Here is a 12,405-nt window from a genome sequence, read left to right on the forward strand (position 1 = left end):
CCTGATTTGGGGCCCAGGCCCATTCATGGCCCAAACTAGAGCCCAAGTCAAAACCCGGCCCATGAAATGGTCAAACGTCATTTAATGCTCTATAAATACGCGTGGACCCCAGTAATTAAAGGTACACATTCATTAATCACTGGTTTGACTCTCTGAGAGCTTTGACTAACTTGAGCTTCGGAGACTCTTCTGCAGGTAACCCCTCCCGGGTCCAAGCTGACATGTATCGACTGGGAAGAGGCCAACTGAAGAGATAGCGGACTACATGGTAAGGTGACGCTTGTGCCTAACTTATCTTATTTATTCTCTGCAGGAACAGATATTATAGTAAAAAAATAGTGTAAATTATGACGATTATTTTATATATTGTGTGAGTTTTGACCGTCATCATTTACATTTGTGATGGTTTAAAAAATTTTCATAATTTGCATTTTTTGGATGAATTATATTCTTCGGTGGGTTTAATCAATTGATTCATATTTTAATTAATTACAACATAATAAAATGGTTTTCTGAACAAAAACTTTAGTGTTTTAATTGATTTAAATCTTCTTTTCATCAAGTTAAACATTTCAACAAGTTAAAAACCATTTCAACTGGTTGAAATTTTATGGTTTTCAAGAAAATATTTAAAAATAACTTTGGCTTATGATACTTCATCAATGTATTTTTCTTCCCCCTCCTCATGTTACATCTCCCTTTTACGCTTAGAAAAAGAAAGAACATGTAATAACACATTTAACAAATTTCCTTCTTGTCATCAAGAATTTTAAGTCTCTCACATCTAAATCAAGACTTCAGTTTCATATTCATCTATATTGTTGTCACTTACCACTCTTGATCGCAAAGCTTACCTCTAATATAGAAAGGTATACATTTCTCAATTCCCTCATCCCTTTGTTATCTCATCAAGAGTTACCTCATATCGTAATATCAAGGAATTAACTATCAAATGAGAGCTTTAAGTGTAGTTTTTTTACAATGTTGCATATGATCAAACTTAATTTCTAACCTCCCCATAAATATATTGATTTAACTATTCTTTATTTCCTTTCCCTGTAAGACCCACTTTTCTGGTATTATGTTAAAGGGCAGGGCCTTAACTTTCAGGCCTAAGGGCTGGCCCATAGGGTACCCAAAACCCCTAAACCAGCCTTATTCCTCTCATTTTATGCACCTATCAGAAAAACAACAGTTTCACTCTTTCTTCTCCCTCCAACAGAGCTCTGCTAGGGTTTGGCTCCCATTCTTTGTTGAGCTAGGAGAACTCCATTTATTACACGCAACTCAATCCCCAACTAATACTTCCTCTTTTCTAGCTCTGTTGTTGCAGTGCCAACTAGAGCTCTTTTAGTAATCTTCTTTTCTGTTCTAGTGTCAGTATTCCAGCTTGCAAATCAGTTCTTGGATCTGTAGTAATCCTCTAATGTGTGCTTGTACCTTTCGCTAGCATTCGTCCAGGTAAGAGAAGCTAGAACCCTCTTGTTTGGTGCGATAGTTGTTATCTTGCTTGTGTTTCGTGATTTTTGAGCTTATATGTTGCTATGAATGTATGGTATGGTTGGCATTATTGTTTGGATGTGAAAATATGGTTATGACAGGATGAACAGTGGTGAAACCCGACACTTTTGCCCAGGCGACCCAGCCTCGCCTAGGCGAGACTTGCAGAAACAGACCCAAACTCGCACTCGAACTCTCGCGCAGGCGGAGAGTTTTCATTTGAGCGAGACACCATCTCGCTCAGGCGAGAGAGGCTCGCCACAGCGAGGACGCGTGGGGGCTTAAGGTATGTGCTGCATGTGTAGCTCAGGCGAGGAGTATCTTTTTAGGCGAGGGGTATTCTCGCTCAGGCGAGTAGCGGGTCGCTTAAGCGAGAATCCGCGAGTCTCGCAGGGTTCCCTGATGACAGTCTCGCCTAAGCGAGACCTTGTGGCTTGCGCGAGACTGGCACGAGACTTCACTATAGAACTGTTCCTTTCATGTTTGTTTGGCTTAGTATGCTTTACCTTGAGTTCGAACTGTATGAATTGAGTGACCTTGTATGAATGAGATGGAAATTATGATTCATGAGTTTTGGCATGAGGTGAGCATGATGTTTGTATGGGATTGGTTCACAAAATTTAACATGCTGAGTTGGTTATGGAGTGGATATGAAATATGGTGGGATTCATGGAAAATGAATGATGTTCCTTAGCATGGTATTGACATGATGTACGATTCTATTTTCATGGCTTTGGGAAGGATGAGTTGTGGTTGACTAAATATGAGATACGAATGAGGGATGATTACAAAGATTGATATGATATTGACATGTGTGGTGAATATTTCTTGATTGATTGAATATGTATAGTATGTGGTCAGTACATAAATCCTTGGGATCCCTAGGTGAGATTCCAGGGTAGTGCTTCAGTGGTCCTGACGTAATTCCATGGCCCCTGTTAGTGGGTGTCCATGGTGGTGCCCCATCTATATAATTTGGTAAGAATTCAAGGTAAGGATTGCATCCTGACACTCTAAGGAGTCAGTTAGTCTCACTTAGAGCGGACTGACTCCTGTGGTGAGAGTAGCAGGAGGCCTGAAATTCATTAAGGGCTAACCTTGTGTGTGAGGGAATTGATTCATTGCAACACTTGTAACACTTGTAACACATAGCTCGGGGTTGAGCAGCTCGAGGGTGAGCAGAAGTATCCACCACAAGTGCAAGCATTCGCTGAATCCGACCAGATTATATGTATCCGGATGAGTAGAGTCGAGTCTTAGTGTATTGATTTGAGAAGTCATAACATGATTGGATGACGTGTGTATAATTGACTGTGGAAGTATATCTGTTTGCATGATAAAACCAGTTTTGGCTCTAGCTTACCCTTCTGTTATTGTTGTGTGTTCTGCTGTGTGGTACTCTCTTTTGCGATGATCATCAACTTATTGATGTGAGTAGATGCGAGGAACACCCGTGGTCAACAGGGAGGTGATGGTTCCGCTGCTTAGCTTTTGGATTGACTTTTGCTTTTGGGCTTTGCATTTAGGGCTAAGGCCCATGTATTGCTTTCTCTGGGAATTTTCTTACGTCATTATCACTCTCTTACTTTGCTTTGTACCTGGAATCGTGGTGTGCCTATTTTATTCGTCCTTTAAGTCATTGGGATATCTGTAGGAGCGATATTATACTCTTTTATTCTCGCTTCTTATGTTATACCGTGTGACATATCCTTTATTTAGCTTTATTAAATAAATGGGATGCTACATTCCCCTGTTTTATCTCTCTTGTATATGATATGAGATTAACTTATTCTCTATATACCAGATATTTTCCAAAAAACTCGACTGTTAAAACACTATACCAAAATCTTTATTACACTAGTTTATTCAAAGGAGTAACTACCATGTAAACCTGAAAGAAGGACTCTTGAAAAAACCATTAATTTATTTGTTATAAGTATTGACTTTTACATATTTTAGAAAAGTAGTAGTTACTTGAATATGTTTTATCACATCTTTCAAGTTCAATACGTAACAATGGTTTAATACTTTGATAACATTTGTTAGTTATTTGGTTATTAATTATGCATTTTTTTTTTGTTTAAATTTGCTTTACTTTTGAAATATTTATCTAATTTATCATATTTTAGATGAAAAATACATAAAATTTGATTTTTTTGAATAATCACTACAATTAATTAAAGATAATAATAAAATTATAAAATTTATATAAATTTTGGGGAATCTTAGTGTAATATGGCTTTCTATCAATTTGCTTGTATCATATTAGTGAACTTGTTTTTCAATGAATAAAATAATTTTCTTTATCTATTTTCTTAATTTTGTACATGCCCCAAAGGAGAAGAAAGTGTATTTTATGCTATTACATATGTGCCACATATCTTATCACATGGAATTTGTTGCGTCATCATAAAAAAGTGACACATTGTTTATCAAGACTCTTGCAAAGTTAAAAATTTTTTAAAATATAATGTGTTTTTATTATGTATCTTAGAACAATTAATTGCGTAACATTTTTATCTCTGAATGTGTGTGAATCATGTATTAGTACCCTTTTTTTTTTTAGTTTATGCATATTAATATTAATTGTTTTTTCCTTTGAGAGAACCTTAAATATTTTTGAAATAGTTTTAAAATGTTTTATAAATATCATAAATCAATTAAACATAAGCTATTTGTTTAAGCGAAAGATTTATAAATAATTGATTATTAAATCATATTATAGCTAATTATTAATTATAAGTGAGACAATCAATTATATTAAGCCATAATTGATTATTTGGAGTTTAGTTTAAATAAAGATTTTGTTAATTCGTTAGATCTAGATTAAATCAACTATTATGAAAGCTTTTCATAAAGAATTTTGGAGTTAATTAGTTTAAATCATTTAGAATCGAATTTCTACCTTTTAATTCTTCAAGATGAGTTGAAACTTTAATCCATAAAAGTTTCTTAGAACTTTGTACTCGAATGAAATAGGTGAAATAATTCGATATACTCATGGTCTTAATTAATATTTTGAAAAATCACAAGAGGTCTTAATAGAGTTTTGCATGATTGTATAATTTTTTCATAAATTTTAAAGAAATTTATTTATTTTGATTGAGTGTATTATTTCGTACGTGACATATGATTATAATCTGTCTTTTAAGATAGACTCGTTAAAGTTGTGATGATTGACATTTTTTACTCTTTACATCTTAAATTCTTTCATATTTTCATGCTAACATGTGATATTATTTTTTTTTTTACATTTTAATTTCTCAATTCACTATTGTAAGAAGGCTATTTGAAAATTTATTAATAAGAAAAGGTTTTTAAAATACGAATCCATTCCCTTCTACAACCTACGTTTAAATGTACACTGATATTAATGCCAAATTCTAATATATACAAAAGAACAAATCTTTGTTAACAATATCATATATATGTAATTTAATTAATACAAACGCATACCCTTTATATTAATAACTTAATCATTTGTTGGATATATAACGTTACAAGCTATACTACATACATACATATAATATTAATTATAAATATATATTAAGATGCGCTTACTTTTAAATAAAATATTTTGAAATATATTTCAAAAGAATAGATTAAAATGATAATTTGTTAATATTTTTCTTTAAAAAATGTATTCATAAATCTGTGTATACTTATAATAAGAGAAATTATTAATATTTCCTTCTAACTGAGATGAATTTACCTGTAGAAAATTTAAAGCACCAACCACTCTGATACTCACGGGTATAATAGCAATATTCTTGAATGAAATGATATTCTCATGCACAGTGAAGACACGTCGTGAGACAGTTCGGTCCATTAAAGCGGTACATGAGTTGGGTTTAGAACGTCGTGAGACAGTTCGGTTCATATCCGGTGTGGGCGTTAGAGCATTGAGAGGACCTTTCCCTAGTACGAGAGGACCGGGAAGGACGCACCTCTGGTGTGCCAGTTATCGTGCCCAAGGTAAACGCTAGGTAGCCAAGTGCGGAGCGGATAACTGCTGAAAGCATCTAAGTAGGAAACCCACCCCAAGATGAGTGCTCTCCTATTCCAACTTCCCAGAGCCTCCGGTAGCACAGCCGAGACAGCGATGGGTTCTCTGCCCCAGCGGGGATGGAGCGAAAGAAGTTTTGAGAATTCAAGAGAAGGTCACAGCGAGACGAGCCATTTCTAATTAATGATAGGTGTTAAGTGGAAGTGCAGTGATGTATGCACCTGAGGCATCCTAACAGACCGTTAGACTTGAACCTTGTTCCTACATGATCCGATCAATTCGATTAGGCACTAGTCATCCATTTTCATTGTTCAACTCTTTGACAACATGAAAAAACCCAAAACTCTGCCCCTTCTCTCTATCTATCCAAGGGATGGAAGGGCAAAGGCTTTTGGTGTCCCTTCTAGTCGAGAATTAGGGCCTCACAATGAGTAGCCAATATGTTTGCTTTTATCTCATGCCTTTCTTCGTTCACGGTTCGATATTCTGGTGTCCTAGGCGTAGAGGAACCACACCAATCCATCCCGAACTTGGTGGTTAAACTCTACTGTGGTGACGATACTGTAGGGGAGGTCCTGTAGAAAAATAGCTCGGTGCCAGGATGATAATAAGCTTAACACCTCCCATTCTTATTACTTTTTCAATTTGAAAAAGTAATAAGAATGAAAAAGGAAAATGTCGTCATATTCAAAACCCCAATTATGAAGTCCCTTATCTCCCACTTCACACCTCAGAACGCACCGTTCTTATAGAGCGAGAGACGCTTTCACATCTTCTTAGGCTAGGGAGAGGAAAGGTTCCCTTTTTTTAGTATACTCCGGGGAACAGATTTCCAGTGGAGATGACGGGGTGGGGCCTGTAGCTCAGAAGATTAGAGCACGTGGCTACGAACCACGGTGTCGAGGGTTCGAATCCCTGCTCGCCCACAACCGGCCAAAAATGGGAAGGATTTTTCCCTCTGGGTTAGGAAAATCATGATCGGTTTAAATAGCCCCAGACTGTCGAACAAATGAGTATCCCGAACCTACACCGGGGTATTGACGGCGATTCTCAAATATCACAGAACAGAATGGGATACGATGAGATAAAATACAATAGAAACAAAGACAAGGAAAACAAGTTATCTACTCGTCTTAATGGTCAAAGCAAACCCTTTCATTCTGAATTACAGATTTCAGAATCAATTCAATCTCCCCAAGTAGGACTCGAACCTACGACCAGTTAGTTAACAACCGACCGCTCTACCACTAAGCTATTGAGGAACAACGAGAAATTCGATCTCATAGAGTTCAATCCCCGTTCTCAACCCATGACCAATAGGAACTCGAATTTTCCTTCGTAACTCGTCAAATTTCTTCACAGCGGCTCCCTTCCATGCCTCATTTCATAGGGAACCTCAAACTGGCTCTATTTCATTATATTACATCCATAAACTAATTCCATTCATTTAATATCCTTATCTTTGGTGTTATTAAGATAAGAGATGTCGTTTCTATTTCTAGTCTATCTATTTCTATAAATGGAAAATTATGCAAAATTGAAAATTGAATAATTGTTATATAATAATCCAAAAATTGCAATAGAAAACAAAAAGAGAGGTTTGAGATGATTTTTCAATCTTTTATATTGGAGAATCTAGTATTCTTATGCATGAAGATAATGAATTCGATAGTTGTGGTCGGACTCTATTATGGATTTATGACCACATTTTCCATAGAGCCCTCTTATCTCTTCCTTCTTCAAGCTAGACTTGTGGAAGAAGGAACCGAGAAGAAAATAGCAGAAACAACTAGGTTATTACGAGACAGCTCATAATGTCCATGTCTATCTATTATGCGCCTTTGCATTTAGCATTGGGTAGACCCCATACAATAACTGTCATAGTTATACCCTATCTTTTATTTCAGTTCTTCGGCAATAGTCAAAAAAACTTTTTGAATTATGGATACAAGAATCCAAATTCAATACGTAATTTTAGTATTCAAAGAAGATTCTTTCAGAATCTTCTTTTTCAATTTTTAAATCCCCTTTTCTTACCGAGTTCAATATTCATGAGATTCATCAATATTTATTTGTTTCGAATAAAAACAAAATTACTAGAAAGATTAATATATCTAGAATATACAATAATATATACGAAGCTATTCGCCCACCCCCCACATATTTGATAGCTTCTCCTAGAAAAAAACTTGTAATCCCTATTCCATTCGTAATTCCATCAATTCTTTTTTTATCAAAAAAAGAATTTAATTTCACTAATCTTCTAATACTAGCAATTAAAGATTTTTCATAAAAAAGATCTATATAACCATGATTATACGACCAATTATATATGATATTTTGAAAATGATCGACAACATTTTTTTAAGAAAACTTTTTTCAAATAAATTTAATAAATTCAAATTTTTTAAATAGGAATAAACCGATTTGTAAAAAAAAAAGACGCTAAAAATATTCCCCAAAAAGTGAAACTCAAAGAAAAAGTTGCGTTTGTGAAAAATTCATAATAATTCATAAAATTTTCTGAATCTTTATGTAAAAGGTCTATAAACGGAATTAACAATTTGGTAAAATATCCAAATGTATTCCGTCTTGATTGAAAGAAATTCCTACGGCACCAACGAATAAAGTAAAGAACGCTAAAATAAGCATAGAAAATCGCATAGTATTGTTATATTCATTAGGGTATAAACAAGCAACTTTATACCCTAAAATGGATAATACCAAAAACAAGATGTTTTATATTTTTAATATTTTGATTAACGCGATGTAGATATCTCTTCCGAATAAAAAAAGAAGTTATTTCATTCTTTTTGATTTTTAGTAAAACTAAGAAAAAATTTTCGTTTTTTCTTTTAAGTTTTACTTGTTTCTTCCCCCATAAAGATATTGAATAGAATGAACTATTTTTTTTTCCATTAAAATTCAAAAAATGAACGTTTAAATATCCCTAAAAAACAAGTAAATAAATTCGAAACATATAAAATACAATTAATCATGCTGTAGAACAAGCTATTATTGCAAAAATTGGTGAATACAACCAACTATCATTAAGAATCTCATCCTTAGACCAAAAATATGAAAAGGGTGGAATACCGCAAAGAGAGTGTACCCACTAAAAAAAAGTTTTTGTAATTGGTACATGTTTTGTTAAACTGCCCATAAAAACCATATTTTGACTTTTAGCTGGAGAATATCCGACAAGAGCTTCCATTGAATGAATAATGGATCCAGATCTTAAAAACAACAATGCTTTTGAATAAGCATGAGTAATCAAATGAAATAAAGCACCTCGATAAGATCCCATACCCAAAGCTAACATCATCTCTATGACTTGTTCCTACAGAACCGAGATCGAAAACATTAAGAATAAGAAATAGAACCATCTGATTTGATTCGTTCTCAATAGCCACGAGATGATCATCTTAGGGTGATCCTTTTGTTGACGGATGCTCCTATTATACCCGTAGTCTTTGAAGGATGAGAACCAACTATGTAGCATCTACATCGAGAATTCAAGTATTGTATACGTCATTAGTCCGATGCTTTGTAGGAACTACCCGTAATAACGAACTTGCAAAATGAATCTGTTTATCATAAAGGGATTCGTTGTTCCTGACTCTGCTTCACCTTAATTGTTATTTGAACAAGTAAAGTTATCTCTTGGTTAGAGTGGGAATAGCATTTCTCTTCGGCATGTCCATGGACTTTTGAAGAATCCAAACATCTCAGAAATAGAGAAAGAGATAGAAATTTCTCGAACGAACCACACTCCTCCGTATACGTCAGGAGTCCATTGATGAGAAGGGGCTGGGGAAAGCTTGAATTGTTTGTTGACACGGACAAAGTCAAGGAAAACCTTTGAAATTCTTTCCATATTGGACCTTGGACATATCATAGTTCCGAATCGAATTTCTTTAGAAAGAAAATCTTTTGTCTCATGGTAGCTTGCTCTAGTTCCCTTACGAAACTTTCGTTATTGGGTTAGCCATACACTTTACATGTTTCTAGCGATTCACATGGCATTTTCAAATGATACAAGTCTTGGATAAGAATCTACAACGCACTAGAACGCCCTTGTTGATGATCCTTTACTCCGACAACATCTAGGGTTCCTCGAACAATGTGATATCTCACACTGGGTAAATCTTTAACCCTCCCCCCTCTTACTAAGACTACAGAATGTTCTTGTAAATTATGACCAATACCGGGTATATAAGCAGTAATTTCAAATCCAGAGGTTAGGCGTACTCTGGCAACTTTACGTAAGGCAGAGTTTTGTTTTTTGGGTGTAATAGTGGAAAAGTTGACAGATAAGTCACCCTTTGATAGAGGCCGTACCCCACCAAATTAAAACATATTAAATGCAGTACATGAAAGTGAACCAAGTCGTCTCCCAACGACCAATATTTTCATTCAAAGCCAAATTTCCAGATGAACACAACAATAACACAAACAGGGGGGGGGGGGGGGTTTGGCAGATTCACACAAGTTTGCTAAATTCTAATCAAAATACCAAAACTGAATTAAACACAGAATTCAAAACGTACTAGTCCCTTCATTCCACTGAAAATCCACCAATCACAGGTTACTAAATCAATTCTCTTATCCAATTTACTCTTATGAAATCCGAATTAATCAACTATGCGAAAATTAACACAACTTCATTATGCCATTAAGTATAGCACACATCTTTCTTTCAATTTCACACACACACATAGATTAAGCAACTGTGGCCAAAACTCGAACTCACTAAACATGACAAGGATTCTGAAATTGTGGAAAACATAAACTTATGATTAAGCATCACAAATTCCATTTCATTAAAAGCTACGAAATTGAATAGGATGAAGAAAAATTAGGAATTGGAGTGCACGGCAAAACATCAACCTCATGGTTTCAAATCAGTTTCTTCAAGGAACCAATACGAAAAGCTTAGCTAGACATGGAAAATGAACAATTAAACACTTCAAAATTGGAATCACAAAAACAGAACTAAGAACCCTAACTTATGAAATCTGAAAACACAATTTAAGAGCAAAAATAGAGATTTCAAAGCTTAAAATGCGAAAACCCCATGAATGGGTATTGTTCCAACTCAATGAAATCATAAAACGGGCTGCCCAATGTAGAAAACGAAATCAAAACACAAAACCCTCAATGGGTGCTGTCAAATGTGCATAAAAACGGTAAAAATGACCAAAAAATGTGAAAAACCGCAAGGGGAGACATCCATGGAAGCTTGGAGCACGAAAAAAATGGAGGTGGAAAGAATGGAGAAGATCAAGTGGCGGCCCCTTACCCATGCAGACCTAATTTGCGTAGTACTTTCACCCTTTGCCACTCAGAATTACAAAACTGCCATTATGAGCCGCAGAATTACAAAAATGCCACTCTGGGCCTCAAATGTTGACCCATTGGCTTTGCTGACGTGGAAATGACATGGAAATGATGTGGAAATGATGTGGAAGTCTCTTCAACTAAATATTAATGTCCAAGCTCCAAAATTGCTTCACCCAAATACCTAAAAATAATTAAAAACAAAAATTAGGCCAAATAATGTGAAATTAGTCCAAATTCGGAACAATGGCCCAATAAAGCCCAACAGATGAAAAACACTCTAATGATGAACAATTAAGCACTAATCAACTGTCTAATGGGTACACAAAGGGTAGTGGAATGGAAGAAAATAATGAGTCATCACCCTTACTGCCACTCTACAGAACCGTACAGGAGATTTTCACTTCATATGGCTCCTCGTTCATTTTTTTTGAAGTCATTGGATCTGTTTCGTAGTTCGGTTTGAGAATCTCTCCCCTTCTTCTATTCCGTTCCGAAGAGTAACTAGGACCAATTCAGTCACGTTTTCATGTTCTAATTGAACACTTTCCTTTTTATTATTCTCAAAGAAGAAGATTTTTTCTTTCTTTTTACCAAACATATGTGGATCCAATCACGATATTCTAATAAGAACAAGAAATCTTTCGCGATCAATCCTTTTGTCCCATTCTTCAATAATCAGAAAGATCCTTTTCAATCAAGTTTTCATTTTTTCGTTTGGAATCAGGACTCTTCTACTGCATTTTTATTTACTTTCTTTTTTTCTTTTCTTTCATCATTCGTTAACTCCCACAAGGTTTGGTCCTATAGAATCTGACCCATTTCATCATTGAGCGAAAAGTACGAAAAAAATCAGATCAATTTTTCGATCAAAAGTACTTCGTGAAATCCTCGATTTTTTCCTCTTTCTCTATCCCTATCTCGTAGGTAGAGCGTTTGAATCAATAAAGAACCCTTTCTTCTGTATCTGGATGAATCGATATTATTACATTCCAATTCCTTCTCGATATCTCGGAACCAAATTGAATCCCAAATTGACGGGTTAGTGTGAGCTTATCCATGCGGTTATGCACCCTTCGAATAGGAATCTATTTTCTGAAAGATCCCAACTTTCGTGCGTTGGTGGGTCTTCAAGATCCTTTCGATGACCTATGTTGTGTTGAAGGGATATCTATATGAAAAGACAGTTCTATTTCTATTCGATTAGTATTTTCTATTAGTATTAAATTTGTTTGAGTTAGTGATCTCGGCTCAGCTAGTCCTTTCTTTCGTGATGAACTATTGGCACCAGTCTTACATTTTGTCTCTGTGGACCGAGGAGAAAGGGAGCTCGGCGGCAAGAGGATTGTAACACGAGATAAGCAAGGAGGTCAACTTTTTTCAAATATACGACATGGGTTCCGACAATGCAATGTGGTTATACTCTCATGTCGATCTGAATCAATCATCCTTTCCACAGAAGTCAATCTTTGCATGCTAGGCAAGAGTATAGCAAGTTACAAATTCTGTCTTGGTAGGACATGTCTTTTTATTACTATTAAATTGAAGTAGTTAATGGT

This window comes from Vigna unguiculata, chromosome 5 (assembly GCF_037176805.1).
Source record: "Vigna unguiculata cultivar grain cowpea cultivar isolate G323 ecotype 2 chromosome 5, ASM3717680v1, whole genome shotgun sequence".
Taxonomy (NCBI): Eukaryota; Viridiplantae; Streptophyta; class Magnoliopsida; order Fabales; family Fabaceae; genus Vigna; species Vigna unguiculata.